Below are 26,003 nucleotides of genomic sequence, written 5' to 3'. Positions count from 1 at the left end.
CATCTGATTTATTCTTTTTTTACAGGGAGAAGAAGCTATTAAGCATATTTCAAGTCATTCCTGCTTGCATTTTCTCCCCCTCTTTTTTCTTTGTAGTAGTGAGTTTTGTTGTTGGTTTTTTGTTGTTTCTTTTTTTTTTTCCAACGACAAGAAGATAAACTGCTGGTTGTAAAGAGTGCTGCAGGGGAAACACTGGGGATATAACCACCTAATTATGAATTTCCTGAATGTGCAACATGACCAGGAGCAACTGGACAGGATTAGTGCTGTATGTTTCATCTCCAGCTGTTTCATGAATGCCAATCTCCAAACTCTTCCAAAAAGAACATTTTTTTTTCCATGGCCCTACTTTTGGCTTTAACAATACAAGCAATACTGCTTTGTTTTCTTTAGAGCCTGAACTGAAACAAGAGCTTTCAACAAAACAAACCCCAAGCAAACCTAACGAGCCAAAGAGCTGCACAATGTTAAGGAGATTTAGCTGAAATATTTGTAAAATATCAAAAGGAACATCCTTCTCCTTGGCAAAACTGGAACTAACACTGCAGAGATGCATGATTACGAGACAATAAATGAGAGTATTTTCTTCTGGTGCAGTGGTCAGAAGTTATTGTTTTGAATAAGCACCACTGGTGTGTAATCTTCACGGCGAGCTTCTTGAATTGGTGAAGTGCCAACACTCTTTGGAAGCTCTTAGCAGACAGGAACTTATTTAAACCTATAAAACCAACGTAGACGAAAAAATGTAAAAAATGCCCCGTGTAAGGCCTCAGCTTGCAAACAGACAAATTGTGAAGACAATGGTGCTTCTCATGGAAGAGAGGGCAGCAGGAACCTTTTCTTTCCATGATGCCGTTGTAAAGATTAAGAAAGAGCTAACAGAATAATATCCCCGACTAACAATAGCTTCTGGGGTGTCAGAAATCACATTTTTACAGTAATGGCAAGGGTGTTTAGAGAGCCTCTTCTAGCTGCTGGTGAACTTCTCTGGTCTTCTGTGACTAGTAGAGTTTGACTGGACGTATTTGTTGCTTAGTTATATTTGTATTGATTGCTTAGTAAAATCTCTATAAGATTCAAAGGCCAAATTAAAGACTTGTCCATTAAATGTAATAAAATGATGTCCAATTAGTAATTGGTTTTATCACACTGATATGCAATGCGAAGTTACCATGCACTGCACTAATGGAAGAGGCAGAGAAATTTTATTTCAGAATCTTACAGAGGTTACTCCTTTGATCTTATCCCAACAATCAGATTTTTGGGGCTTAATTTCTTCACATGGTATTGAGCATGAAAAATCCTGACCTGTGTTATCCTAAAAAGGGAAAAATCTGCTAATTAATACCATGAGTACAAACTTAGTCAGTTCATGAATGCAAAGCTGTGAATATATGCTGAGTGAATAACTGGCATTCATTTCCTCTAAATAGAGAGGTACAGACAGAAATCCTGGTTCGTGCTAATGTTTACATGCCCTACTTATTTAGAAAGACTGTCCTGCAGAATTTTGGATTCCCTGCAGTAAAAGTGACCATTATAAACTGCATACACCTACCCAGATTTTCTTGCATATGCCAGTCTCCACAGGCACTACCTTGAAAATAAAGCATTGTAAGGACTGAAGGAAATTATTGTGTTTTAATCTGTACAGTGTAGTTTGCCTTTAGCTTTTTTTTTTGTCACATAAAAGTGTGAGAAAAGACTATCATGACCATATTGTACTGTGTGGTTTTGAGTACTCAATTGTTTAAGCTGCACTTACTTTATCAGTTTGTGAGGCATACTGACAGAAAAGCATTTTAAAACAAGAAAAGAACAGATTATATGGCCTTCTCTTTATTCTGTGGAAGGAGTAAGTTATGTCATCACAAGGAGGGGGAGGGAGGGGAGGTGAGACATCATTTTGTTCTGGATATTTCTCTGATGAGATTCTTCCACGTTTGCTTTGAGCATCCTGACAGTCCCACCTCTCAAGTGGCAGGGTGAGGTCCAAATAAGGGATCCTTCAGGGCCATGCTCTCAGCCTGAGGGGTTACCAAAGGCAATTTTGCTGAGTATTTCTGTCTTTCTTCATCGAAGTTGCTGCTGGCAAAAAAAAAAACAAAACAAAAAAGAAGAAAGAAGTGAGACCCTGGAGCTCTTGCTATGGATGAATGTAAACTGTTAGGACACTGAATCCTCACCCCACAGCTGCTCAAAGGTCTGATAATGCACATGGAGAGAAAACTCCTGTGGCCACAGTCCATCCAGTGTTTGAGTGGAACCATCCACCCTCTGTGCTGGTGCTATGCAGGGTTAAAACTGACTGAGGGTGGTATATACCAGGTAAAAACCAACACAGAATTCAGCAAATAAATCAATCAAAGCATGCTCTGTATGCTGTCAAACAGCACCTATGCCAAGATCTCTGCCTGCCTGCCCTCCAGAATACAGAAGATGCAGCTTGTGGGAATAGTAAGAGTTTAACTCAAATCCCATCAGAAATGTGAAGGGAAGTATCCTGGGAGAATAAAGACTGTCTTCGCAGCTTTGGCAATGATGTCTGACCTCCAAGGCCACATCCCAATTGTACAGAGACATGGGCCCCTCTCTGGGTTTTGCCACAGAATAGGAGGGGATGGCTGATGGAGATGATAGCAGAATAGAGGATTGAGAACTGCTTTGGATCCAGCCTCAGTCAACAGTGCCAAAATCCTTCCTGTGTGATGGCTAAACAATTCCTGCTTGAAAGGAGTTGGGGGTTCTGTCTGGTCCTGCTGCATCTGTGGCTTCAGAGTGGCTGTCATGGGGACAGGGATCCAACAGAAGGATCCCGAAGAAGGGCAGAGCACAGCCCCTTCATCCTGCTCCTCTGCATCAGCACACGTGGGAAGGGAGATGGAAGAGACGCGCTATCGCATTTCTGACGCCACTCGCTTCCTGAATAAACAGAAAGATCTCACCGTGATAAAAGATAAATATGCATGTTATTGAAAAAAAAAAAACCCCTCAGACTCATCAAAACAGAAAAATTAGTTCATAGCTTTGGTCTGTATTTATTTGGATGATAGTTCAGGTCAGTCATTTTCTCCAGTGTGACTTGTCTGTCTCTGCTGTGTCATCACTTAACCTAATCCTCTTCCTTTTCCAGTGGCAAGAGACATTTCCTCTTGGTCTGATTAATGCTCTTCCTAGATGAGCTGGCTCAGGGATTAAGCTGTTAAAGAAATAGTTTTATCTGTTATTTATGTAGGAACTCTCTGATGGAAAGCAATCTTTGCTTCCCTCTCCCCTGCCCTGTACTTCAGTTCCTGAGCCATGCCCAGGCTCCATTGAATCAGATTATTGTTGCTGTAAACCATCTGCTCCTCCAGTTCATCAGGGCCATGGGGATGAATAGAGGGAGCTCCAAGGAGAAGGCAACATTTGCTCCAGGTCCAGGCTGACCTTGCTCTACTTGTTATGATTCTTCCCTTCTGCTGTTTCAGGTGAGACTGGAAATGTCCCCGTGCCTGAGGCCCCTGTTCTGACTTTCCAGATGATGATCAGACTTTTGGCCCATCAGATAGAAGAGCTACAAATCAGCCCTATGGTTCCATTTCTTTCCTCTTCTTTATTTCTCTTCGTTTTGCTTTCTCCAGGTTTGAGTTTATTTTTTTATCTTAAAAATTAAATTTAAACTCTAATAATTTAAATTTTATCTTTTTTTCATCATTTTCCAATTCGTGTCAGTGATTTTTTTCCCTTCTATACTAATGCCTTCACTGTCCCTTCTCTCTCTCTTTTTTTTTTTTACAAAACGACCAAGTAAAGTCTTTACAACCCTAGTGAATAATTAATCTCATCTGGTATGTTGCTCTATCCAGGACTATCAAAAAGTTTGCGTGTTTTGGGTCAATAATAAAACATTTTTCTGCTTTTAGATTTTATGTATTACAAAAGTTTTTTGCAATTAACGACAAACAATACTTAGTACTGGCTGACCATTCCACATTGAAAAATCTTTCCCATGGGAAAATTCCCTATTTGTTATTTTTGCAGGAATTATCTATTTCAGATAACTTTATTTTCATTTTTCTGGGTTTTAGTCATGTACAAAAACGCCCCAAACCCAGCCTGTTTGGGTATGATGCTTTTACTCGGCTTTGATGCCAAACTGATTTTTCTTTAGTGTGTGTTTCAGCAAGAAGCAGAGCATCAAGGAGTCCTATGGGAAAAATGTTTGTGTTGATATTTTAATGGAAGCTGAAGAAAATATACCTGGGCTGCTTCAGACACCAGAGGGTTTTCCAGTTTTTGAAAGGAAGCCTTGCTGTGGTGGATAAAGTGGATCAATCACTGATAAAAGCTGTTGGGAAAAGTAACGCTGAGGAATACAGAGCTGGAGAGAAGGCAGAGAACAGGACGTGTGGGCGATGAGCTCCTGCAGAGGAAGGTTGGCTTCCCCAAGGACCAGGCTAAATCAAAAGACCCTTCATAGCATGGCTGCGATGTGTGCTGGGGGTAAGGCCAAGTCCTATTTTAAGCTTTTCCTGTAAGCAGATTAAAGCTCCAGTCGTGATTCCCCCATGGCTTGGATGCAGCACTGAGAGGTGAATGACCACCCTGGCCCCTCCTTGGGGCTCTCTTCCAGAGCCAGCAGATAAATCTCTCTTCTTTAGGGTGGCACAATTTAGTAAGTCAGAGCATTTCTTTAGCCTTGAAAAATATTGCCTAGGGCTTTTCCTCCTTTCTCCTAGCCGATGGAAATGTAGGAATGACCACAATGATGGAAGCACAGGCCTTGACTTTGCAGGCACCAAGGAGAGGACACAGATGGGGATATGCGCTGACCTCAGCCTGGAACTGCCTGGGCAAAGGACTACCCTTTAGAAATGTCCCTACTCTTAGAAATGGCATTTTGGTGACAATTTTCCAATATCCATCACAATCACACACCCCTGCTAGGGGTGGGTGGACAGGGGGAGGCTCCTTGGGTGTTATGTGCTCCAGGGTGATATTTGGCAGTAAGCGAAGGGCCTACAAAACATATCTTATGAGGAACAACTGTGGGAGGGTTTGTTTAATCTGGAGAAGAGAGGATCAGGTGAGACCTCATCCCTCTCTGCAAGTCCTTGAAAGGAGATTGTAGCCAGATGGGGGATGCTCTTTTCTCCCGCACCTGCAGTGAGAGGACTAGAGGAAAACAGCCTTAAGCTGAGACAGGGGAGATTCAGATTAGACATTAGAAACAAATGTTTTACTATTAGGGTGGTCTGGCATTGAAACGGACGGCGGTGGAGTCACCATCCCTGGAGGTGTTAAAGAGGCGCCCGGCGCTGGGCGATGTGATTTAGCGGTAATAGCGGTGCTGCAGGGATCCGGACCATCCCGAACCTTGATGATTCTCTAATTCCATTACCCTACGATTCCAAGTAAGGACGAGCGGATCGCGGCGGGCACGGCGGAACGGGCTCGGGAGGGGCAGGGGCCGGGGCCGGGCGCCGTGCCCGCCCCATGCCCGCCCCTGACGGAGCGCCCGCCCCGGCGGCGCGGAGGCGGAGCGGCAGCGGGGCTGGCCGGCGTCCCACGCCCGCCTCGGCCGCCTTTTCGGCGGGAGCCGCTACTCCAGAGTGCGCGGTAGCGTGGGCCGGCCGGGGCCCCATGTGGTGCCGACATCACTGACATGGCGGAATCCCCGCCGAGCCCTCCCGGCACTCGCTCCAGCTAACCGGGACTCGCCGCCCCGCACCGCCCTCCCGCAGGTAAGGACGCGGCGGCGCTGCGGGGAAGCGGGTGCCGGGCGGGGAGCCCCGCGGCTCCGCTGCGCTCCGAGCGCCGGGCAGCAGCGTCCCCCGCCCGGCGGCGCCTCTGCCGGTCCCGGCTCTTTTGTTCGGTGGCGGGACGTGGCCGCACTCGGTGGAAAGTTTCTCTCCCCGCCCCGCCGGCTCCCCCCACGGCGCGGGGAGCGCCCGGCGGGCGGGCGGGAGCGGCCGCGCTCGGGGCTGGCGGCGGGACGGGCGCTCCAGCACCGCCCGGCTGTCCCTGGGGGCGGCCGGCCCGGCCGCTGTCATCGCCACCGCCCTCCCCGCCCGCTGCGGCTCCCGGAGGAGAAGTGCGGGAGCGGTCGGTGCTGGCGGGGGCCGCGGGCACCGCGGGTGTGTGCGGGGCTCCTGCCCGCGGCATTCCCCGAGCCGCGCCCCGCTCCGCGGCCCCGCTGCCCGGCCGGCGCTGCGGGCAGGTGGAGGAACCGGGGGCTCCTCGGCCGCCAGAACGTCGGGATCCAGAGGGCATGTTGGAGAAAAAGCCGGAGAAAGGCGCGACCGTCTTCTCTCGGCCGCGTCCTCCCCGCCCGGCTCCTGGCAGAGGCGGCTTGGGGAAGGAAAGCCCTGGAAACTTTTTATTTTTGCTTGCCAGACACCTTTTTAAAATGGCATGCGACCAGCAGACGGAGTGAAAAAAGAACAACTCTTTTAAAAAGCTTAACCTCTCTTAGGTTAAGACCCACAGCTGCATCCCCCCCTTGCCGGTTCTCAGAAATGTGCTATTTAAATAAGGTTTTGGCGGAGGTAGTGCGGCTTGGAGTTAAATGTAACGAACCATTTATCCCATCTATATTTGTAGAATAGAAGGCGCGGGGCAAGCCTGCCTCTCTCCATATTAGTAATTTTGTATTTCATTTGCATTTCTTTGTGTCTTTTTAAGTATATAAAAGCACTGGCCTTAAAGGGATAGTTACCCCATCCGAGGGGTGGGGGGAACTGAGGTATGGAGAGGTTGGAGTTCCTTGTTGGCGGGATTTTAATTTATTTTATTTAGGATTTTTTTTTATTTGCTGTTTGAACTCTGTGCTGGCTCTGTGAGAACAGGATTCGCTCTCCCAGTTACCTGTGCCCTAACCACAGCTGCTGCATCCCTTAACCGCTTACCCTGCAGAACGCAGGGCTCAGTACGTTCCTGAAAGGTGCCAAACCAGTCTAACTCGAGTTTAACAATGTGCTAGGTAATGGCATTTCAAACTTCCACACATTTTTTAAGTGTGGAACGCTATTTCTCAACCTTTATTTGCAGCAGCAGAGCTTGCTTACAAAAGGTTGAGAGTGCCAGGCCTGGCAGTGCCTCCGTGCCTGTCCTGGTCTGGGTCTGCGCTTTGTTCTGATGGGGAGCGGCTGGTCTGGACACGGATGACACAATGTGTGCTTGGCTGCAAATCCAGATAAAGGCATCGCTTCCATAAACCTCAGGAATGGCCAAGGGCTGCCTCCTGCCTGCAAGCATCTTGCTCCTTTCTCCCCGTCCCCCGCCAGTCTGGCCCACCTTGGGCCCGTGTGTCTTTCTCAGCGGTCGCAGAATTCGCTGCCGGTGCTACCAGTAAGAAAATGATTCTTGGCCGTGTTCCCGGGGTCATTTCGGGTCTCGCACAGAAGCGGTCTGTTAGTGCTTTTCTCTTAATCTTCAGCACTTCTGTGGTTCCCTCTCGTTAGTTTCAAAGCAGTTGTGATTTGTGGTTGTGTTGGGACCCTGCTGTGGCAGAAACGTCTGCTGCCCCAGAAGTATTGTGTATTGTTTTTCCCAGTTCAGTATCTTTTAGCTACTTTATGCTTATAACGTAGCTCAGAGATGAGTCTGTGTGGAAGGTGATATATATGTTTTTTAAAAATTTTTTTATTATTTTGCGCCTTAGGGACTCATCTGGTTTGGGTTTGAGGTCACTACTGGGACAGCAATGAGAGGGTTTTTTCATACTGTTAGCCTGTAGTTGGCCAAAGGATAAGAAATGAAGGTAGTTAGCAGCCAAAATAAGCTGATATTCTGCTATAGCCAAGAAGCTCAGAGCTGTAACTGCATACTGCAAGTATTTTATCTTTAGTCCCAGAAAAGTTTGTAACTTCCAATCTGAAATGTGTTTATCCTGGCACTGTTTTTTCTACGTGTAGTATTTAGGGAACTGAAGGAAGTTTTTTCCATCATACCTCTTTCCTAACAGAGAATTTGGGTTTTTTCCTCCTTACTTTATAGTTTCCTTTATGTCCTCTGAGAAAGAGAAGCAGTTAAGGGCAGTCAAACTTCTGCAGTTCATAAATCTGTGCAAGAAAATATATACAGACCATGCAGCAAATTTCTGCATGTGTGTGGTTGTATTCATGAACTTTCTAATAAGTATAATTGACTTTTTCCCTCAAAAATGTAGGTTGTCAGAACCAACATTTACAGTACGAATAAGTGTTTGTAGCATGAGGATAAATGCCTGCTAAATACATGTAATTAAATAAAAGACCCAGAGCATGAAAACACCTGAATCAAACAAATTGCTCTCCACAGTGCTTTTTTCTTTGCTGTAATCTGCCTCTTCCATCCAAAGAAAAGACATGAGGGAAGATGAAATGACTCTCTGGAGCACTTGGAGTTTGGGACACACTGGGAGAGCATCCTGTCACTTCACCAAGGATGTGGTGTTGGGTTTGAAATCTGGAAATAGTGTCCCAGCACACTGGAATTGTTGTGAGCAACATGCCACAAGTTATCGAAATCCCATTTGTTGGCAGTAGCCTTTAGTGTACAGCAAATAAAATAAATAGCAGAAGAAGCCAGCAGAGCCCTGTGTAAATCTCAGCTGTGCAAAATAGTGGCGAGGCAAAGAGTTTCTCAAGCGTTGCCTGGAGGATTTGTGCCTCAGTGATTGTCCCCGCACTGCTGAGTGGTGGAGGGTCCTTTGGAAACAGCGGTATCAAAACCCCTGTTGTTTACGGCCAAGGTTTAGTGTCCCTGTGTGATCTGTCCCTGGAGATGGAAGGTATGTGGGAAGAGGGAAGTTCTTCAAACAAGGCATTGGAAATAGGAGCCGCTGGGTACACAGCGGTGAAAAGCCATCTACAGGCAGGAATGCTGGTGTGTCAGCGAGCAGATAACTCCAAACAGCTTCCAGTGGGGACGTGGTGCTTGGCGTTTTTATCAGTTTATTCTAAGCACCTCTTTGCAAAATTGAAGTTGGAAGCCTGCTCACTGTTGGATTCCAGACAGCCAGGGGAAAAAAAAAAAAAGCACAAACTAATTAAATGTGATTTATCGTGGAATTTGCAACAGTGTTGGAGAGATGAGTTGCCTTTCAGAAATGCTGCTGTGGATGTTAAATCTGTGCTTTGCTCTGGATGAAAAATGACGGTGCTGTTGAGCAAGTACACAAGAAAAGCATTGCCTGTGTTAGAGTCTGTTCCTGAGCAGGAATATTCCCTGGAGGTCCCAGGTAGTGCAGCTTTGAGCAAATCTTTGTGGTGCTTTTAATTGGGAAAAGGATGGGTTTCCTTGAGCTTAGAGGTTAAAATGTAGAGCTTCTCCAGTGACATGCTTTCTGCGTTTCATCTGAGGAATCCTTTGTTTACAAGTAAATTGTGGTGTTTGTTAGCAGATAACAGACAAAAAGCCATCAGCATAAGAAACATTCTCTATTTGTTTTTCTAGTGGTGACAGTTTATAATGGTAATATACTGGAAATTGCCATGTGGATAGTCTGCATAGTAAACTGCAACTATGTATAGTGTTAGTTTTGCAATATGAAGCAACAAACAATTCCTAAGTAATTAAATATATATTTTACTGTTTCTTTTTTTGAGAGGACAAAACTGCAGCTAACACTGATATGTGGCATTTGCTTGTTCTGGCATCTGCTCCTCATTCTAGAAGGTACTCAGTGCAATGACAAGATGGATTCAGGAGAGGAGTTTCTGCTGTTGTGTTTTGGTTTATCTTGTTTGTTAGATTTAGAATAACTGAAAGCAAACACTTGAATTGTCTGGAGATGAAGGTGATAAGCCTGTCTGATTTTTCTGTGTTGAGTTAGTGCATGGCAATTCTGTGGCAGCAATGCAAATACCTTAAAACATGCTTTACATCCTGGTCTCTTATCGTTTCCTTATACATAATTATGGACATTTCTATTATTAGGTCCTTGCCAAGGACTCTAATTACAGAATGTGCGTATACATGTATTTAAACATCCACTTCATGCTTCCAGGAATGTTTCATATGGAATGCTTTGGAAAGAGAGAAAGAAATTCCTTTCAAGAGGTTAATAAAAACTTCAATAAACAACAATTTTAGATGACCCCCTGCCACCCTCAGAGATCCTTGGGATGTTGTGGACAGATTTCCTCATGCTTTTAATCTAAACTAGCAAAATCAATCTGCTCTGCTTAGTTTGTAGGTTCTCTGAGCCTCTGTGCAGCTGTGTCAATTTTACATGGTTGCTCCCTGTTTCTTCCACTCACCCACTAATAAAATGCCAATGTTTTATAACCTAAATCCCAGCGTTATCTTTTGCCCCAATATTTCTGCACAGTTCTTCAGCTGAGCCCAGAACTGTGGTGAAGTAATATTGAATGATTATTTTGGACCTTGAGCAGAAACAGTGTGGGAGCAGAGAGTTGTCCTGATTTGTTTCAGGATGACCTTACCCTTTTCCTTTAGCGTATGGTTAGTTGAAAGAATTCATTCCACTTTATAACTTGCTTTTGTTGTAGAAGTATGTCCCTATTCAATGACAATTCACCTAACATAAGTGGCCTTATGCTTGCAGACACTTGAACTGATCTGTGTACGTTACTCAGTGTTATGCATTGCTCTGCTCCTTATTTATTTATTGACGTGGAATAATGCAGCAGAGAAAAAAAATGAAAGCTTTTATGGATAATGAGAGCACTGAGTAGGTTTCCTTCTGGTCAGCCTGTATTTTTTGTGGAGTCATGTCATGTCAACTCGCAGAAGGGAAAAAATTGCCTTCAGTGTCTTGTTACTAGCAAATGTATGGTAACCAGAAGCATCACCTCATTAGAATGAATTAACAGAGTAGTAGAACTGCAGAGCTTGTGGAATATTTTTGGGGTCTATAATTCCCAAATTATGGGGGTTTTTTTTGTCTATAAGTACTGATAGAAATGTTGAGTTTGAAAAGCAAAGGTGCAGCTTTGGCTTGACTGACTCCATGATGGGTGTTGCTTTACTGAGGGACTCAGTATTTTGTCTTTCATATGAAGTTAAAGTATCAAGAATAATGGCTTAGGTTGAAGTGGAAAAAATTCCTCCTTTTGTGAAAAGATAAGGCAAGTTGGAATATACCATGTGCATGATTCTTCTAGATGTATTTGGACTGGATGCAGGCTTGGGACCTAGGTGCATACATGCTTGAGTGTGGTGTTTTGTTCTTCTAGCAGATGGCAGTTGGTGTTTGGCTTGGAGGGGTGTGTTTGGTTGGCTTGAACAGTTATTATGTTGGTCTTGTTTCCACCAGTTCTTACTTCACTTTTCTTAGAACGTGCTAATGTCCTGTTCTTTCATGCTACTCTAAAACTCTGGGGAAATTATTTTATGGTCTTGTTAGGAAATATATTTTTATTAACTATTAAAAATCAAAGTGTTAAGAATAAGCTATAGATTTCCCCCAAAACATGTTAATGTTCCTCTATTCTACAGTCCTGTATTGAACTGTAGCTACCTTGGAAGCCACGACTTTGAAGAATTTGTTCCTATTTGGTTGCATCTTCTGAAGGGTGGCAACACATTTCTTGAGGGCTGATTTCCACTGAGTCATCCCCTGAGCAGGGCAGAGGGACATTCAGCTGCTATCACATCTTCTGCTTTGGCAGGTTAACTAGGAAATTTGTTTTCAAAGCCTGCCTTGGGGAGGAGAGAGCAACAAGTCTTCATTTTCGAATGCTGGAAAGTGTTAGAAGCTGTGGCAGCTCAAAGAAAAGCAAATAAAAGAAAACAACGTTTCTTCTTTCTCTCTGGATTTTTATGGAATTGGCTTCTGCTTTAGTGAGGGTTTTGTTTGGCTTTTTTTTTTTTTTTTTTTTTTTTAATTCCAAGGTCTGCTTTTCTCAGTGTCCCACTTGCCCATCCTTTCTTTAACACACTTATTCATTAGCCACCCATGATTCTTCATCCTACAGTAGGGTTTTCCTTCTAATTATCTCTCAGTATGATTTATGTTCTGTTGGTTGCAAAGCTGTTAAAGGTGATCCTTAGCCGTGCAGTGAGGTTTCTTCTGCTCTCGTGCTCCAGGCTGGGGGGCTTGGGGTGCAGCATTTGGTCACAGGAGCAGTGTCCCTCCTGACCAACCCATCTGACAAGTGTCAGGGGAACTGAGCAGCTAGAGACACAAAACTTAATTTGGCACCATGTTTGCTCTTAGCTGGCTTTTTTTGAATGCTTCAGATGTGGGTGAGGGAGGGGCAGCAGATCTGTGTTTGTGGAACTCTGCATTCCCTTCTGTCCTCTTCCTTGGCTTCAGGCTCTTGCTCACTCACTGGTTGTGATGTGTGACCTTTGCATGACTAAAAGTGCTGGCATGTGGACGTGAGGCTGCTGGGTGGGAGGAACGTGCCCATCCACACGGATTTGCAGTGGGGTGTGCCCAGCAGTGCAGCCCAGGTGGCTGTGCCTTGGCCCCAAGGTGGGTACAAACGACCCAGGAAGGCTGTGGGATGTTGTCCTCATGTGCTTCAGAAGAGCTGAAGGACCACAGGTGCTGCTTCTTGGATCATAGGTTGAGGCATTGTCCGTGGTATGGGTCCCAGCCGGCCCTACAAGGAGGGAAAATGGGTCAGAAGTTTCCTGGCTTGGTTGGCAAAGGTATTCTTGTCAGGAAGGAAATGAGAGATTGGCAGTATGGTGAGGTGGCCTCATGTATATATTTGGCAGTGTTGGAAGGAGTTAAACTGCACATGGTCTGTGGTGAGCTTAGTCTTGCAGAGGAGCCCCGAAGCAGGATGAGTTGCAGAAAGTTGGTGGTGTTAAGGAAAAGAGAAAGGGATGGCAAAAAAATAAATCCAAATTCAGTATAAATAATAGTTAAGTGGTGCTTCACTATGTCTATGTTGATGTCTGAACAAGTACATATGTTGTCTCCTCTTAAATGAGTGACTTATGTGGCTTAGAGGAGCAGAGAAGATGTCAGTGTCACAAATAATCCCCCGTAGAAATTGTGGAGTGAAACAACACTTAAGTTTCTGGATCAGTTCAAAACGACTCGATAGCCAGAAGACTGACCCCTGTTCTCTTTGTGCACTGTGACCCTGCAGGCTCTCAACTCTGCTCTGAAGAGTTCAACCTCCTTTTGTACTTGTACGAAAAGTATGTTGGATGTTTTGAGGATGAAGTGTTAATTTTATGGCATTTCAGGGTATAAATTCATATGTTCATAAGTCAGTTTGTCTGACAGTCAATTTCTCACTGTTCTCTAGTCAGAAGTTTGTTATTTAGGCTGCTGTAGATACCTTCCTGGTCTCTGATAATGCTGATAAAACACACAGAATAAGCAGAAGTGAATCCTGATTTTCTGATACTTCTGTTTTGCTTGCACTCAAGCAGGTAGGTAGTTCATTCCCACGGTGTCTCCTTATGTAACTTTCTATTTGTATGTTTCCTTTTGGTTTATTTGTTACAAAACTAAATTACATTTTAGTTCAGCAGAAGCTCAACAACAAACAGAAAGTCAACAAACAGAAACCTTAAAGGACCAACATAAATGATTTTGTATTTCCCACTGAGGTTGACTTAGATGTTGATAAGGTAATAATGTCATGTTCAGAATTAAGAAATATCCTATGGATTTCGCCAGAGACCTAGATAATGTCTTGTTGGATGACTGTTGTGGAGTACTGGGCAGGACTCAGCTTTTCTTACCATGCCAGGAAGTTAAAATGCCATAAATAGGAAGCAGCATAAGGTTCATTGAGAATTTTAGTACTAGATGAAGGTCTGGGGTCACATTCTTACTTGGTATTGAACATGCAGGTTACATTATTCTTAGCTGACCAATGCACAAGAAATCTTATGGCTAAAGAGGAATTCTGAGATTTTTCCACAAAGCAGAAGTTCTTCAGAGTGTGACATAAAAGTGGAGAAAAGGGACTAAAAGGATAGATTTAGCTTAGATATTAGGAAGAAGTTTTTTGTTATGAGAATGGGGAGACTGTCACAGGTTGCCCAGAGAAGCTGTGGCTGCCCCATCCATGGAAATGTCCAAGGCCAGGCTGAACAGGTCTTGGAGCAACCTGGGATAGTGGAAAGTGTCCCTGCCCATGGCAGGGGCTTGGAACTACATAGTCTTCATGGTACCTTTCAACCCAAACCATTTCATGAATCTGTGATCTGAGCCTTAATCCTTGTTTCTTGTGTGTCAGCTGGTGGTGAAATTAACTTCTTTCATTCTGCTCCACACATGTTTATTTTTGCAGCTCCATATGCTGCTCTAACAGATCTTTATTATTGCTTGTTAAGTTCAGCGGTGCTTTTAGTGACTGCACAAAACATAAACATCCTCTGTGACTTTATTAGACATACAGTGCAAACTTTTTGTTGACATGAGGGCTGTTCCTCGGGTCAGTGAGCACTGCAAGCAGCAGTCAGGGCACTGTACGCCCACGACTGCGAGGATATGAGAAACAGAAAGGAATTGTCTTGTTACCTAATTTAAGTGTCTTTTCTCTGCAAGCTCTCGTGTGTGTGGTGTTTTATCTTTACCCTTTCCCCTCTTGGTTAACAGGGCTGGACGTGCTTGTCCAGCTGTTCCAGCTGCCTTGTTCAGTGGGCAGGAAATGGTGATGTGGTGGAAATTAGGCAATTCTGCCGAGTGCTACCAAAAGGATCTCTGATCTCTTCCACATCAGCCACTTCTGGATAAAACGTAAGAGTCGAGTCATTCAGATACTTCTGTAACCACAATCTGTGTAAGGAACAAGGTGGCTACACTTGAATTTTTAAGCACCCCTGAATAGGTTGCTTCAGTGGGTATGTGAGAGCTGCTATATTACTGTAAAGGCAATATTTGTGGATCTAAAACTCTGAAGTTAGACATCAACGGTTTCACTTCCTTTTGGCATTTTTGTGATCATGCAGTCAAACAGGATGATATTATGTTCTAAAATGTTGCTGCGAGAAGCTTTTTCAGTTTCTCGGACCTTCTAAACTATTCCAGTCCTGCCCTTGCTAGCATGTTTGAGTCCTTTCTGGTCTTAATAAATCCTTATTTCTCTATTCCCTTTTTACTTTGTTAGACTTTTCTTGACTACAGTGTATTGATTTCAGTGTATCCTCACTTGTTGGGTTAGTGCAAGGGGAGGAAGGTGAGTGAAATGTGAAAATTGGGACAAAGAAAATATGGATATACGAAGACATGGAAAATAGCATTGACTGGATTAGTTTACGAGTAGACCAAGTGTCTTGTTGTTATTGGCCCTGCTATAATTGCAGGTTCCGTGACGTTCTCTCCCAGTGAAATGCTATAATGCACTCTTACGTGGTTGAGTTCACTTGGACGGTGCTCACAGCACCTTTGAGCAGATTGGGCCCAGGCTGGTCCCAGCAGTGACGTGGTTGTGCTGCAGCTGCAGGGCTGTGGGCAGCGCTGGCTGGAGACGAGCGACGTGGCAGCGGCAGAGCTGTCCTTTCACTTGGGGAGGGAAAAGCAAAGCCTTGGCCTGCTGCCTGCACTAACCTCACATGTACTCGAGTTAGAAAGTGTGTGGGGATGGCAGATTGGATCTGTCAGCTTCCCTCCTCTTCTGTCCTCGGAAGAGTTATTTTCCATTAATTATGGATGCGTAATTTTTTTTTTCCTGAAGTGTCCTGGCTCTGTGGAGCAAGTGAGGTGTAAGTGTGGTCTGCTGGTTCCCTGAAGGGTTGCCCCAGGATGGCTGGCTGGCCACGGGGGCAGTGAGATCCTGCCTGTGCTCCCTGCCAGGACTGTTCTTCCTCCTGCTCCTGCTGCCTGGCAAGTGCAAGACAATTTGAGGGAGCTGTATGCAAAGTGTAGGTGATTCAAATGAAAACTTTGCCTTAAAACTTTTGAAGAAGATTTAACTGTTTTTTCAGTATTGAGTATTTTTGCATATCCCTGTTTTTTTCAGAAAGTGTCTTGCAATATTCAATTTGCACATTTATGAAAGGATTTGGCAGATGGGGAGGGGCAGCAACCCCTCTTCTCTCATCATACACAAAATACAGAGTTGGAAGGAAGAAACAGATAAATACCATTTTTATCTATTCTAGTATATTAGACAAAGGTTTTCTTTGTTTTTCTGCCAACATCAGCTCTCCCTGACCTTTGTGATCAATATTAGCACTGAAGTTTCTTCAAGCAGATATGGAGACTTTGTTGTGCAGCTGCTCAACCAGAGTGTGAACGTGGTCTGATAGTGGTTATACAGCCATGAAGAAAGGCACCCACCCAAGGGGGGAATCTTTATTTTGCTTTTAATAGAGATGGGAAGGGAGATTAACACTATTTTGCAAGTCCTTCTGGGATTTGTTTTGGAAAGTGTATGCATTCTGATCACCTATGTTAGTGAAAGATGGGTAAATTTGAAGTGGTAGAGTTACAGGCGAGGGTTACAAGCATGACTGGAAGTGTGGAAAGCCTTTCCTGTAAGATGAAATGGAGAAATATTTACAGGAAAGAAGTTCCAATGAACTTGACTATCTCTAAATCCATCGGAGAGGTAAACACTGAAGGCGTACAGGACTGTTTAAGCCAAAAGCCAGTGCTGGCAGATAAGTGTGTGGATGCAAGATGTCAATAAATAAAATCTTCTTTAGAATTTGATCAAGCAGCTCAGTCCAAACCCAGCCCAGCTATCTAAGCAGGGGCCAATTTAGGGCATGCAGAAAGACCTAAGTACTTTTAATGTACAGGGCTTAGTGCAAGGCTCTTAAAGAATATGTGGCTGTGATATTCCCATATGTGAATAAGGAGTGTGCAAGTGGCAGATGAATTTCAAGGAAGAGGGAGAACAGAGAACCTGGAATGCAGTCTGATGAAAGTACTGTGGGCATTCATTGCAGCTGTGAAATTTATAAATCTAATCCTTATTTTTTTTAATGAACTGGCTTTCAACTTCAACTGGTAACTTTTTTTCAAGTCTGCTTGCACCTAAAGTTATGCATGTGCAAAGCTGTACAGAATTGGTGGTGCAACTTGAGTATGGCTGCAATCCTGGTGGAATTTCACTTTCATGTATTATTACTTTAATTGGTAGAAGGTCCTGATATAACATAGTTCCAGGAAAGGAGATGGGCAGCTTTCAAAGAGCTTTGAACATCAGGTTAGAAAATAAAGGTGTTTTCCAAAAGCGGTGGATCACTAATCAAAGTGGAGAGGTTTGTATCCAAAACTTTACCAATGGTAATCTCTAGAAAAGAGTATGTTAATTCTTGATAATCACAGGCTTCAAAGCAAAATCAAAATGCCAGATAAACTTCTGTTTACATTTTGTCTTAGGGGGAGAAAAGGTAACAAGGTCAGGCTTATGCAAATGTGAATTTAAATGTTTAAAAATCAGAATGTCTGAATTTGTTTGCCGATGAAGATGGAAGCTATATTGAAATGCCAAGTAGAAGTTTAAAATATGAGATCAGTGAACAAATGTGCAATGCCAAAGCAGAAAACAAAACCTGTCAGTGATAAGGAAAGGAAATCTTAAATTTGGTCATCTGCAACTTCAGAAGTAGCTGGAAAACGAGCGAATTGCTAGTTCTGCTGGCACCAGGACTCTGGAAAATGAAAAAAAATCAGCATGTAGAGAAGGTATTATCCAGCTAATTGCTTGGTAGCTGTACTGAAATTGCTGTAATACTGACCTGTGGTGTTCCCTTTCCCAGCAGAAATGCTTTTGTGTCAGGCAGGAATTAATGTTTCTTTGGAGTGAGGACGATGCAGTGAGTCCTGTGGGCTTTCATCTGAGCCTCATCGTCTGCAATGGGAGTCACAGGAACTTGTTGACAAAGCTCTTCTCTGTGATACAACTGAGATTTTGGTTTGGGGTGAGGTTTTTTTGTTGTTTTTTTTTTTTTTGTTTTGTTTTAAAACGTCAGGTTTTACTTAAATATATTATCAACACTCTCATTTAAGCTTGTGATGTGTTTTTTCCCGAGCTGCTTGAGGGGGGGGTAAAAGTTGTTTTAATTGTGTTTATGCTAATGCAGAAGAACTGGGACTAGTTTCCATCCATCAGCGCTGGAAACTGAAACAAAAGCCAAGCAAACTTGCAGATGGTTGCAGGTCCTGGATCCCAGCCACTGCCCCATGCCTCTGTCATTTGCTGCTTACAGAACGCTGTGCTGGGTGTGTGAGTGTGGACTTTGCCTTCCCTGTGAGCGTGGGCTTTGCCTTTGTCAGCAGCAGAAAGAGGAAGGTGAAGCTCTGAACATTCCCCGCAGGGTCCCCAGCCTTTGGCCGGGGCTCCTTGCCAGCGACGTAAGGATTGGCTTGGGAGTCCTCCAGGGTTATAAAACACCCAGCTGTTGAACTTTTAAAAGTTGTGTGACTGGGCAGCTGGGAACTCGGATGGGCTGGAGGATGAGCTGTATTTGACGGAGGAACAATGGTTTCACAAGCGCACACACGTACTCCCCTCACCCCCCTTCTGGGGCCATGGGTGTGCACTATCTGAAATCCTGGTGCTAATTAAAAATCACAATAAGCCAGTGCACTTACAAGTGGGTTTTGCTGGAGTGCTTTTTCTTGTTTTTTTTTTTTAATTTAAAACTGCTCTGACTGGGGAGTTAATGAAACAACTGGGAACGGCATCTCGCATTGTGGCCACTTGCTCAGTCTTGGCTGAGTTGGTGCAAAGCATGTTGGAGTTGATTTTGATTGTTCCAATGGGATTTCAGCCTACTGTGGCAAGGGAAAAGTTAACATGGGCAACAAGAACGAACTCAGCTTCCAGGGGTGCAAGTGCTGGTGGGAGGCCAGGAGCTGACTGGAAGAACGTGGCTGGGAATGGGGCAGAGGGAGCATCCCTGAGCAGGTTGGCAGAGCCAGGAGCACAGCAGAAGTGATCAGTGAGGCTTTATTTAATGCTGGCTGGGTAGTATGGTTTAGTTTCAGTCTCACCCACAAACTGCTAAGCATTTCCTGATTTAGGAAGGTCAATATGAACAAACTTGCAGCGTAAAGCTGTAGTTTTTAGTGTGGACAGTCAAACAGATCTGGGAAGTGATAATTAGTGTTACTGGCCAGGGCAGACTGTCAATTTTAGTAGGAAATCATTAAACAAACACTGGTGAATAACCAGTATGCTGGTTCTTCTTCCCTTGCAAGAGACCAGAGCACTAACAGAGGTGATGTGTTTCATTATCCCCATTTTGCAGCTGAGAAAACAAGAGGCAGAGGTGAAAATACTGGAGATACTTTGTTTGGGGCTTATTTCAGTTGAGGCTAGAAATCTTACATATGTGGGGGTTTCCCTCCCCAGCACAGCTCTTGACAAGTGCCTGTGTGCAGTTCCTGCCTCTGAAAGCCTCTCCCAGAGGAGGTTTCCTTGGCAAGAGGGCAATAACTACTTGCTTTCTGCTCAGCATATTATATTGTATCTGTAGGAAGCCTTTGTGCAAGGCTGACTTGCTGTGGTTAAGGGGGCAAGAATAGTTCCCTTAACAAATGCCAGCTAGGTCTTTGCAAACTAATAAAATTGTCAGTAGGCAGTACAGAAGACACCTGATTTAGTAAGGTTATAGTTCTTTTTTAGAAAGAATAAAGTTATCCTGGCTTACTTGTAATTTATATTTCTGGTGAGCACATGAAGTTGTATTTCCATGAGAGGAGGAAATACTGCTCACTTCCCCTGGCTGATTCTATCTACTTCAGCAGCTAATCTTGAGATTTTAATTTCTAATGTTGTCCCCAATTCTGATTTGCCTGGCTCCTGCTTCTGCTTGCTGGTTCTTACCGTTCTTTAATGTCCAGTCCATGTTGGCCCTGGCAGTATGTAAGAATGCCAGCCCTTTGGGAGGGCTGCTGTGCCATGTGTTGGGCAGTGGGGCACGTCTGCACCCCTGGCTGATTCATTCACGGTGTTTTCAGCTCACAGATTAATCTGTGGTCAGCTGGCTGGCCAGCTCTTAATACATTGGAGATATTTAATTTTGATTATGCAGTGTGAACTATTTTATCAGTGCTGTATGGTACCAAGTCAGATGCTGGCTAAAGAACACACACACATGTGCTAACACAGATATCTCTCCAACCAAAGGTGTAATCTCAGCTCAGAGCACACTTGGATTTGTTTGACAGGACCTGTTTTATATAGAATCACAACGCTGATTATGTTTCTATCTTTGCATTCCTTATCAATGGAATCCTTCATTGACTTTTGATTGTTTTATCTGAAAGCTGTGTCTTACTAATGGGATGTAATTGCACTGGGCAGCCTGCTTCCCTCTCAGCTGCTGGTGCTGGGTTAACAGTCTCTCTCTGCTCCATCCCTCTGCATCACCGTGTCCTGATGTTGGCAGTAGGTCAGGCATTTCTTTCAAGGTTTGAATCAAAACTCAATTGAAAGATTTTGGGGCTGACTTGCCCACTGGGGTAAGTCAACAAGGGCATTTTGTGGCTCTCCCAAATACCAAACAGAAGAATTTGTTAAATTCTTTTCTCTTGCATCATTAGCCCTGTTTTCACTTCTGTTTTGCAGTGGGGTTATGTCACTATTAGAGTTCAGTCCTCCTTAGTTGGTTTTAGAATGCAGATGATTTTCTATTTTCTTGCAAGTCATGGTTATTTTTCTTTGTCTGACTTGTCTTGACTTCAGCCTTGGTTTCACTTACCAAATTTCTGTACTACTTTCACTATCTATTCTTAGCTTCCCTCTTTTATCCCTTTTTATGCTGTATTACATTTTTGTCTTTTTACCATGGTATCAGGATAGGATTTTAGTTTAAGTTTTCTTCTTTCTCAAACAAGAGAATCATAATTTTTCAAGTTGTCTTTTCTGGGAAAAAAAAGAGCTTTCAATTGTAGATAAATTTTTTTCAAATCCAGTTTTCCTCTCAGTTCTCATCAGTTTTGGGAAATTAGCATTTATTGTTCTAAACCTAAACTGCATGTACTGACTCCAATTACTCTCACTCTAATAACATTTGATTGCTGTAGCACTCAGAAGTTCTCATGGGATGATTCTGACTGGCTCTGTGAAGATGAAACTTGCAGCTGTTGGGTACTGAGTGCACAAAAGTCACAAGGACAATAAAACACTGAGGTTTTTTCACACATCTTATATAGGTTGAGTGTGTATGGTGCAGGAAGTTTTGTTTGCTCTTGAGCAATGTTTGAGTTCCCTTTGTGGTGTAAATCAAATAATTCTCTAAGTACGTTGTTGTCAGTGGGGGAAGGAAATGGTTTCACAAGTGTTAGCTGTACAGAGCTTGGTGGAGTAGTTCAAGTAGTTAAACATAATGATATTAAAAAAGGAGCTGCTGAGATCAAACTCCATCTGCGTATCAGTAGATAAAATACTACTGATGTACATCAGAGTGTGAATTTGTGCCCTGATGACACAGCCCCGAGCTGGTGCTGCTACTGAAAGGTCAATCCTGCTCCCTTTATTCTTGTTTTTGGCTTCGTGAGTCAAACTCCCTGGGCTGCTCTGGAAGCCAGCCTTGAATATCTGTCTCTCCTTGCTGCTGGCTGAGGGCCATCCTGGCACAGGCAGTGAGGGTGCAGTGAGGCTCCTGCTGTACCTGAGTGGGGCACAGTGTGTCCTGGGACACCTCCTGTGCCTGCTGCCCCAGCAGGCAGGGACTGCAGAGAGGAACCATCTTTGTTAAATGGACAAAAAGCGTCTTGTGCTTTGCCTTTAGTCATTTAGTACTTGTGCTGCTTGAAATCAGTGCCGGTGGTTGTTCTCCCCGAGCACCAGCTCCCACATTAAAGGAGAAGGGTTAAGAGAAGGCAAGTGCAGAAGTGCTGCAGGTGCAGTCTCGTGGTCTCAGTGCTCTGCTGTGTTTGGGGCAGCTTGCTCTGAGTCGTGTAGTATTCCTTAGAAGGTGATGTGCCAGTTAAAAGAACCAGCTCAACTGCCTGGTTTTCATTTAAATTACATGTTCTCCTTCAGTGTTCATTTTAGCTACCTGTCCCAATAACTAATTTTCCCTCCTTTGACGGTGTCTCTGCTCTTGTTTCTCATGTTTGAAGAGATGGCCTTGCACGTTCCCTGTATGAAAGGGCATCAAGGAAGATCTTCCCTTTCCCCTCTCAACAGCTTGAGGCAGAGATCTGTCCTTCTTTATCTTTACTCACTGCAAAGCAGGTTGCACTGGGTAGCAGCCACCCAGCCTGACAGCAAGAGCACCTGGACCCTGGCTCTGTAAAAAGGCTCTGCCATGGGCAGGAGTCCATCCTGGCTTATGCCATGGACAGGGCATCCCTGGCAGCCCCTGTCACCTGTGTCTTCTGCTTTCTTTGAATTCTGCATTAACTCTGTGTGGCAAGGATATCTCCTAATTACTCACTGCTAAAACTTGGTGTTTAATAGCTACTTAGAGGCAGAAGTTGGATAGGAAGGAAGAGTTTATAGATAAAAGTTGGTCACTGCTTGTTAATTAAAGTCTGTCTTTTCTCAGGGATAATTAGTGCAGCATTGGCAAGAGAGAAACAAAAGTTCAGACAGAACACAGCTGAGCTGTAATCTGCTTATGTTAGAGCCTGAAATAGCAAAGGGTGTGTTTGACTTGAAGTGCTTGTCCACGGATCTCTTCCTCCTGTCCTTATGGGGGAAAGGATAGCAAGCTTTGAAGTGCAGACACAACTCTAATGCTGGAACCCCAAGGTATGAATGGGTAACAGAAAGGTAACAGATACCTTAGAGGTAGAGGTGGTAGAAAGAACTTGCTTATTAACATCTCCTTTAATATGCTGGTGGGAAATCTCAGCTACTGGGATGCATAAAAAAAAAAAAAAAAAAAGACATGCTGAGATATGGAGCAACAATTAATGAGATGTGTTTGGTTTTTCCACCCGAGGATGTAGCCCTTGGGTCACGTTTCCCTCTGTGTGTGTGTGGAGGTCTGCCCTTAGAGCAGTGGGCTCGGTTGGGTCCAGCTGGGGTACCCAGGGTCACCACCCCGCTGTCGGTGCTGTGCCCTCTCTGCTGTTCCTCGCTCCCATCCTGGCAGACTCAGCTTTGGCAGCAGGCTTTGTCTGCCCAAGGCTGGCTCAAGGATTTCAGTGTAGGCATGAGAAAGAGCTGAGATGCCAGACTGCAGATGGGAAGGTCTGTGTAATGCAGAAGGAATTCCAAGCATCTTTTTGGTTAATTCTGTTTTTTAGAGGACTGTTAATGTGGCTTGATGGGAACTTGCACGTTGAGGGCAGCTTAAGGCTTCCTTGAGTATTTCTAAAAATGGTTTTCTAAAGTCTTCCTTAAAATCTCTTTAAATTGACAATTATTGTACTTAAGACAACTCAAAAAAGCCCAATCTTTTAACCTTTATTATTTTCACGAAACTATTGATAATACCTTGGCAAATACTCTGACATTTAATCTATTTTACTCCTAATGAGAGAGAGCCTTGAGTCCATCTGATTCAATTAAATTCATGCATTCCTACTCAAGGACTGAATTTTACTGAACTTAGTATACTGAAAATGCCTTTTTTAAAATAACAATTGCTTTGATTTTATAAGGAAAGACATTTCCATTGTATTTTCAAATGCTACAACATTTCTCTGCTGAATGTGCTGGTGCAATTTCCAGGACACCTGGAAGGATTTGGGTTGCTTGATGTTGTTACTGAAGTAGTGAAGGTGACATAAAACTAAAAAAACCAATAACTAAAGCTAATTTACCAGAAACAAACTTCAGAAATGTTCATTGTATTTGGCACTTAGTGTCTATGAAACTGAATTTGGAAAAATGGCTGAGGAGACTTTATATCCTCTGAAATGCTCCATTACCTTTTTTGTTTCTCTCGCCTTCCTACAGATGCTTGTTTTCTGTAGTGGTTGTTCAGGTTAGAACAAAAATGGGAATTTGACAAGCATATAGGTGGCCTTTTCTCTGATGCATATCAGCAGAGCTTCATTGTTTTCAAGATATTTATCCCTAAAACACTTAAGTTTTTAAGCTGTTAAAATTGTCAGTGATCTGATCAGCTTCGATGGCTCGTGTTTAGACTGTACATTCATGACTGGGAATGTCAGTGTTGAGGTGTGAGTGGCAAAGAAAGGCAGTAATGGGGATGAAGGTTTTTGAAAGAAATTATCCCCTGATGAATTATTACCTGTCCAATTTCGCAAGAGGCTTAATGATTGCAGATTGAGGTGCTGCTGTGAGAATAAATGCTGAGTATACAGAAGAGTGTACAATTTCTATGGATATTGGAGAATATATCAAAAAAGGAGGCTTTTTGAGGTTATGTCTTTAAATGAATTGGGTTGCATAAAATTGTCTGGAAGAAGGCTTTGAATCTTGTGAATTAGGTTCAAGTTTGCCATTTAACTTCAATGGACTAAAAAGATTTCAGTGAAACTCACTGGAAAGACTTTAACCCTTTCGTTACTTTCAGTTTTTCTCTCCAGTTTTATTCAGCAGTGATGTTTAGTTGAATTGTTTAGATTAAATTTGCAAGTGGTATGCTTTCTTTATAGGTCTAGTGTGTTGTGCACTTGAACTGAAGATATATAATTAGATACTTCATTTTGCTTCTATTCTACATCTTTTAGCTAATTAGTTACTTGGGTTGCTTTATTTTGCATTACGTTATTTTCATTTGATTAAGTACACTTCTCTAAGGGTACAGAATTAAGAACGTACTAATTGCACAACAGTTTTGGCACGTGTAGATTGCCTGTGTCACCTGAGGACAAAGATTTCTCTGCTTGCATTGTTGGCTCTTTTCTTTTTGTGCCCTGTGGGCAGATGTGTCAGAGCAGACACTGCTCTCCAAAATCTCTTCCTCGCTCCTGCAGTCTAGTCAGAGCTTGTTGGCAGTGTCTAATGTAGCCACTCACCCTTGGAAATGTCTTGATTTCAGCTTTTAAATGTTCAGACCCACTAGTTTGAAGTTTGGTGGGTTTGGAGGGTTCGTGGCAGGGTAGAAAGGAGATCTCGGAGCAGAGACACAGAGGTATTGTGAATCCAGCGTTGAGTTGTGCCTGGAGAAAGCAGCAAGCTTCACCTGGGAGCTGTCAGAGGTGGAGGGGCAGTTGTGATTGCTCTCTGCTGCCTGGGAGTAAATTTTGCTTGTGGGCATTGCTGGGACTATAAAATATTTTGAGCACGGTATTTCTAGAAGCAAGTTTGCCCCAGGCACTGAGTGTTCCGGAATAAACATGACTTTATTACAAAGTGCTTGCTCTGTGCTTGTGAGCAGATCAAGACGTTCTTTTTTTTTGCATTTTACTTTGAACATCAGTTATTGATGTGAGGCACCGAGTAGACTCTAACCTGTGCCAGCTAACAAGGGGAAGCCAATAGAAATGAGAAACACTACAATTAAACTTTTGTTGCTGCAGTGCTGACTGAAGCCTGAGTGTGTCCAAGCATATGGTGTTCAGACAAGATACATATTTCTCTCTGTGGAACTGCTTTTCAAAGGGAATACTTGCTCTTAGGAAAACTGTGGCCATAATTGAGTAAATATCTTTAGGTGTGCTCTGCCACGAGAAGAGGTACAGGTGGCATCTCTTGTGAAAGTCGTGATTTCTCTCTTCTCTCCCACGTAGCTGTTTAAAACTTTGTTTATATTTGGTCTCAGTTAATCAAACACCCTTGAATATATTTATACCTGTATCAAGGCTGGTATCCAGGTAATTATTGGTCAGCATTGCTGGATGTTGTGGTGGTCATTGGGTGTGGAGTTGAACATTGTCCTAGGACAGATTTAGCAGAGTCAGTACCTCCATGTTCATGTGCTGACACAAGGGCCATTGCACAGGGACCTTGCCTTGGAATGGATCTCCTTTACCCATGAACTTTTTAGATGTTGTAAGTGTAATTAATTGGAATGAGAATATCCTTTGGCTAAGGCTGTATTAGAACACTCCAAGAAGCGCCATCATTTTTGGCATATTAAAAATGGAGCTGGTTTTGAGGTCTTCTACAGGAGCATTAGCCTCTTGTTGTCTCCAGTAAAACCACAGTGACTTGTTGTTCTTGTAAAGAAAAGATATTTAAATAGAGACTAGTGAAGATGTAAAGCGTAAGCATTTTTTATTACTGAAGCTAGATTTGGATGCCTATTAAAAGAATAAGTGGCACTTAAAA

The 26,003-nt window shown here is 43.5% G+C and overlaps 1 protein-coding gene across 1 annotated transcript in view; it reads left to right on the top strand.

Moving 5' to 3' along the window:
- Window positions 1–5,614: 5,614 nt before the first annotated feature.
- Window positions 5,615–26,003, top strand: part of FNDC3B (fibronectin type III domain containing 3B) — a 185,807-nt gene continuing 165,418 nt past the window's right edge. The window contains exon 1 of the mRNA XM_014887063.2: window positions 5,615–5,726. The gene's annotated coding sequence lies outside the window, so the exon portion shown is untranslated. The remainder of the gene's footprint in view (window positions 5,727–26,003) is intronic.

Source organism: Sturnus vulgaris, chromosome 10 (assembly GCF_052056855.1).
Source record: "Sturnus vulgaris isolate bStuVul1 chromosome 10, bStuVul1.hap1, whole genome shotgun sequence".
NCBI classification, from domain to species: Eukaryota; Metazoa; Chordata; class Aves; order Passeriformes; family Sturnidae; genus Sturnus; species Sturnus vulgaris.
The sequence above is the reverse complement of the archived record's forward strand: the minus strand, read 5'-3'. Positions and strand labels throughout refer to the sequence as shown.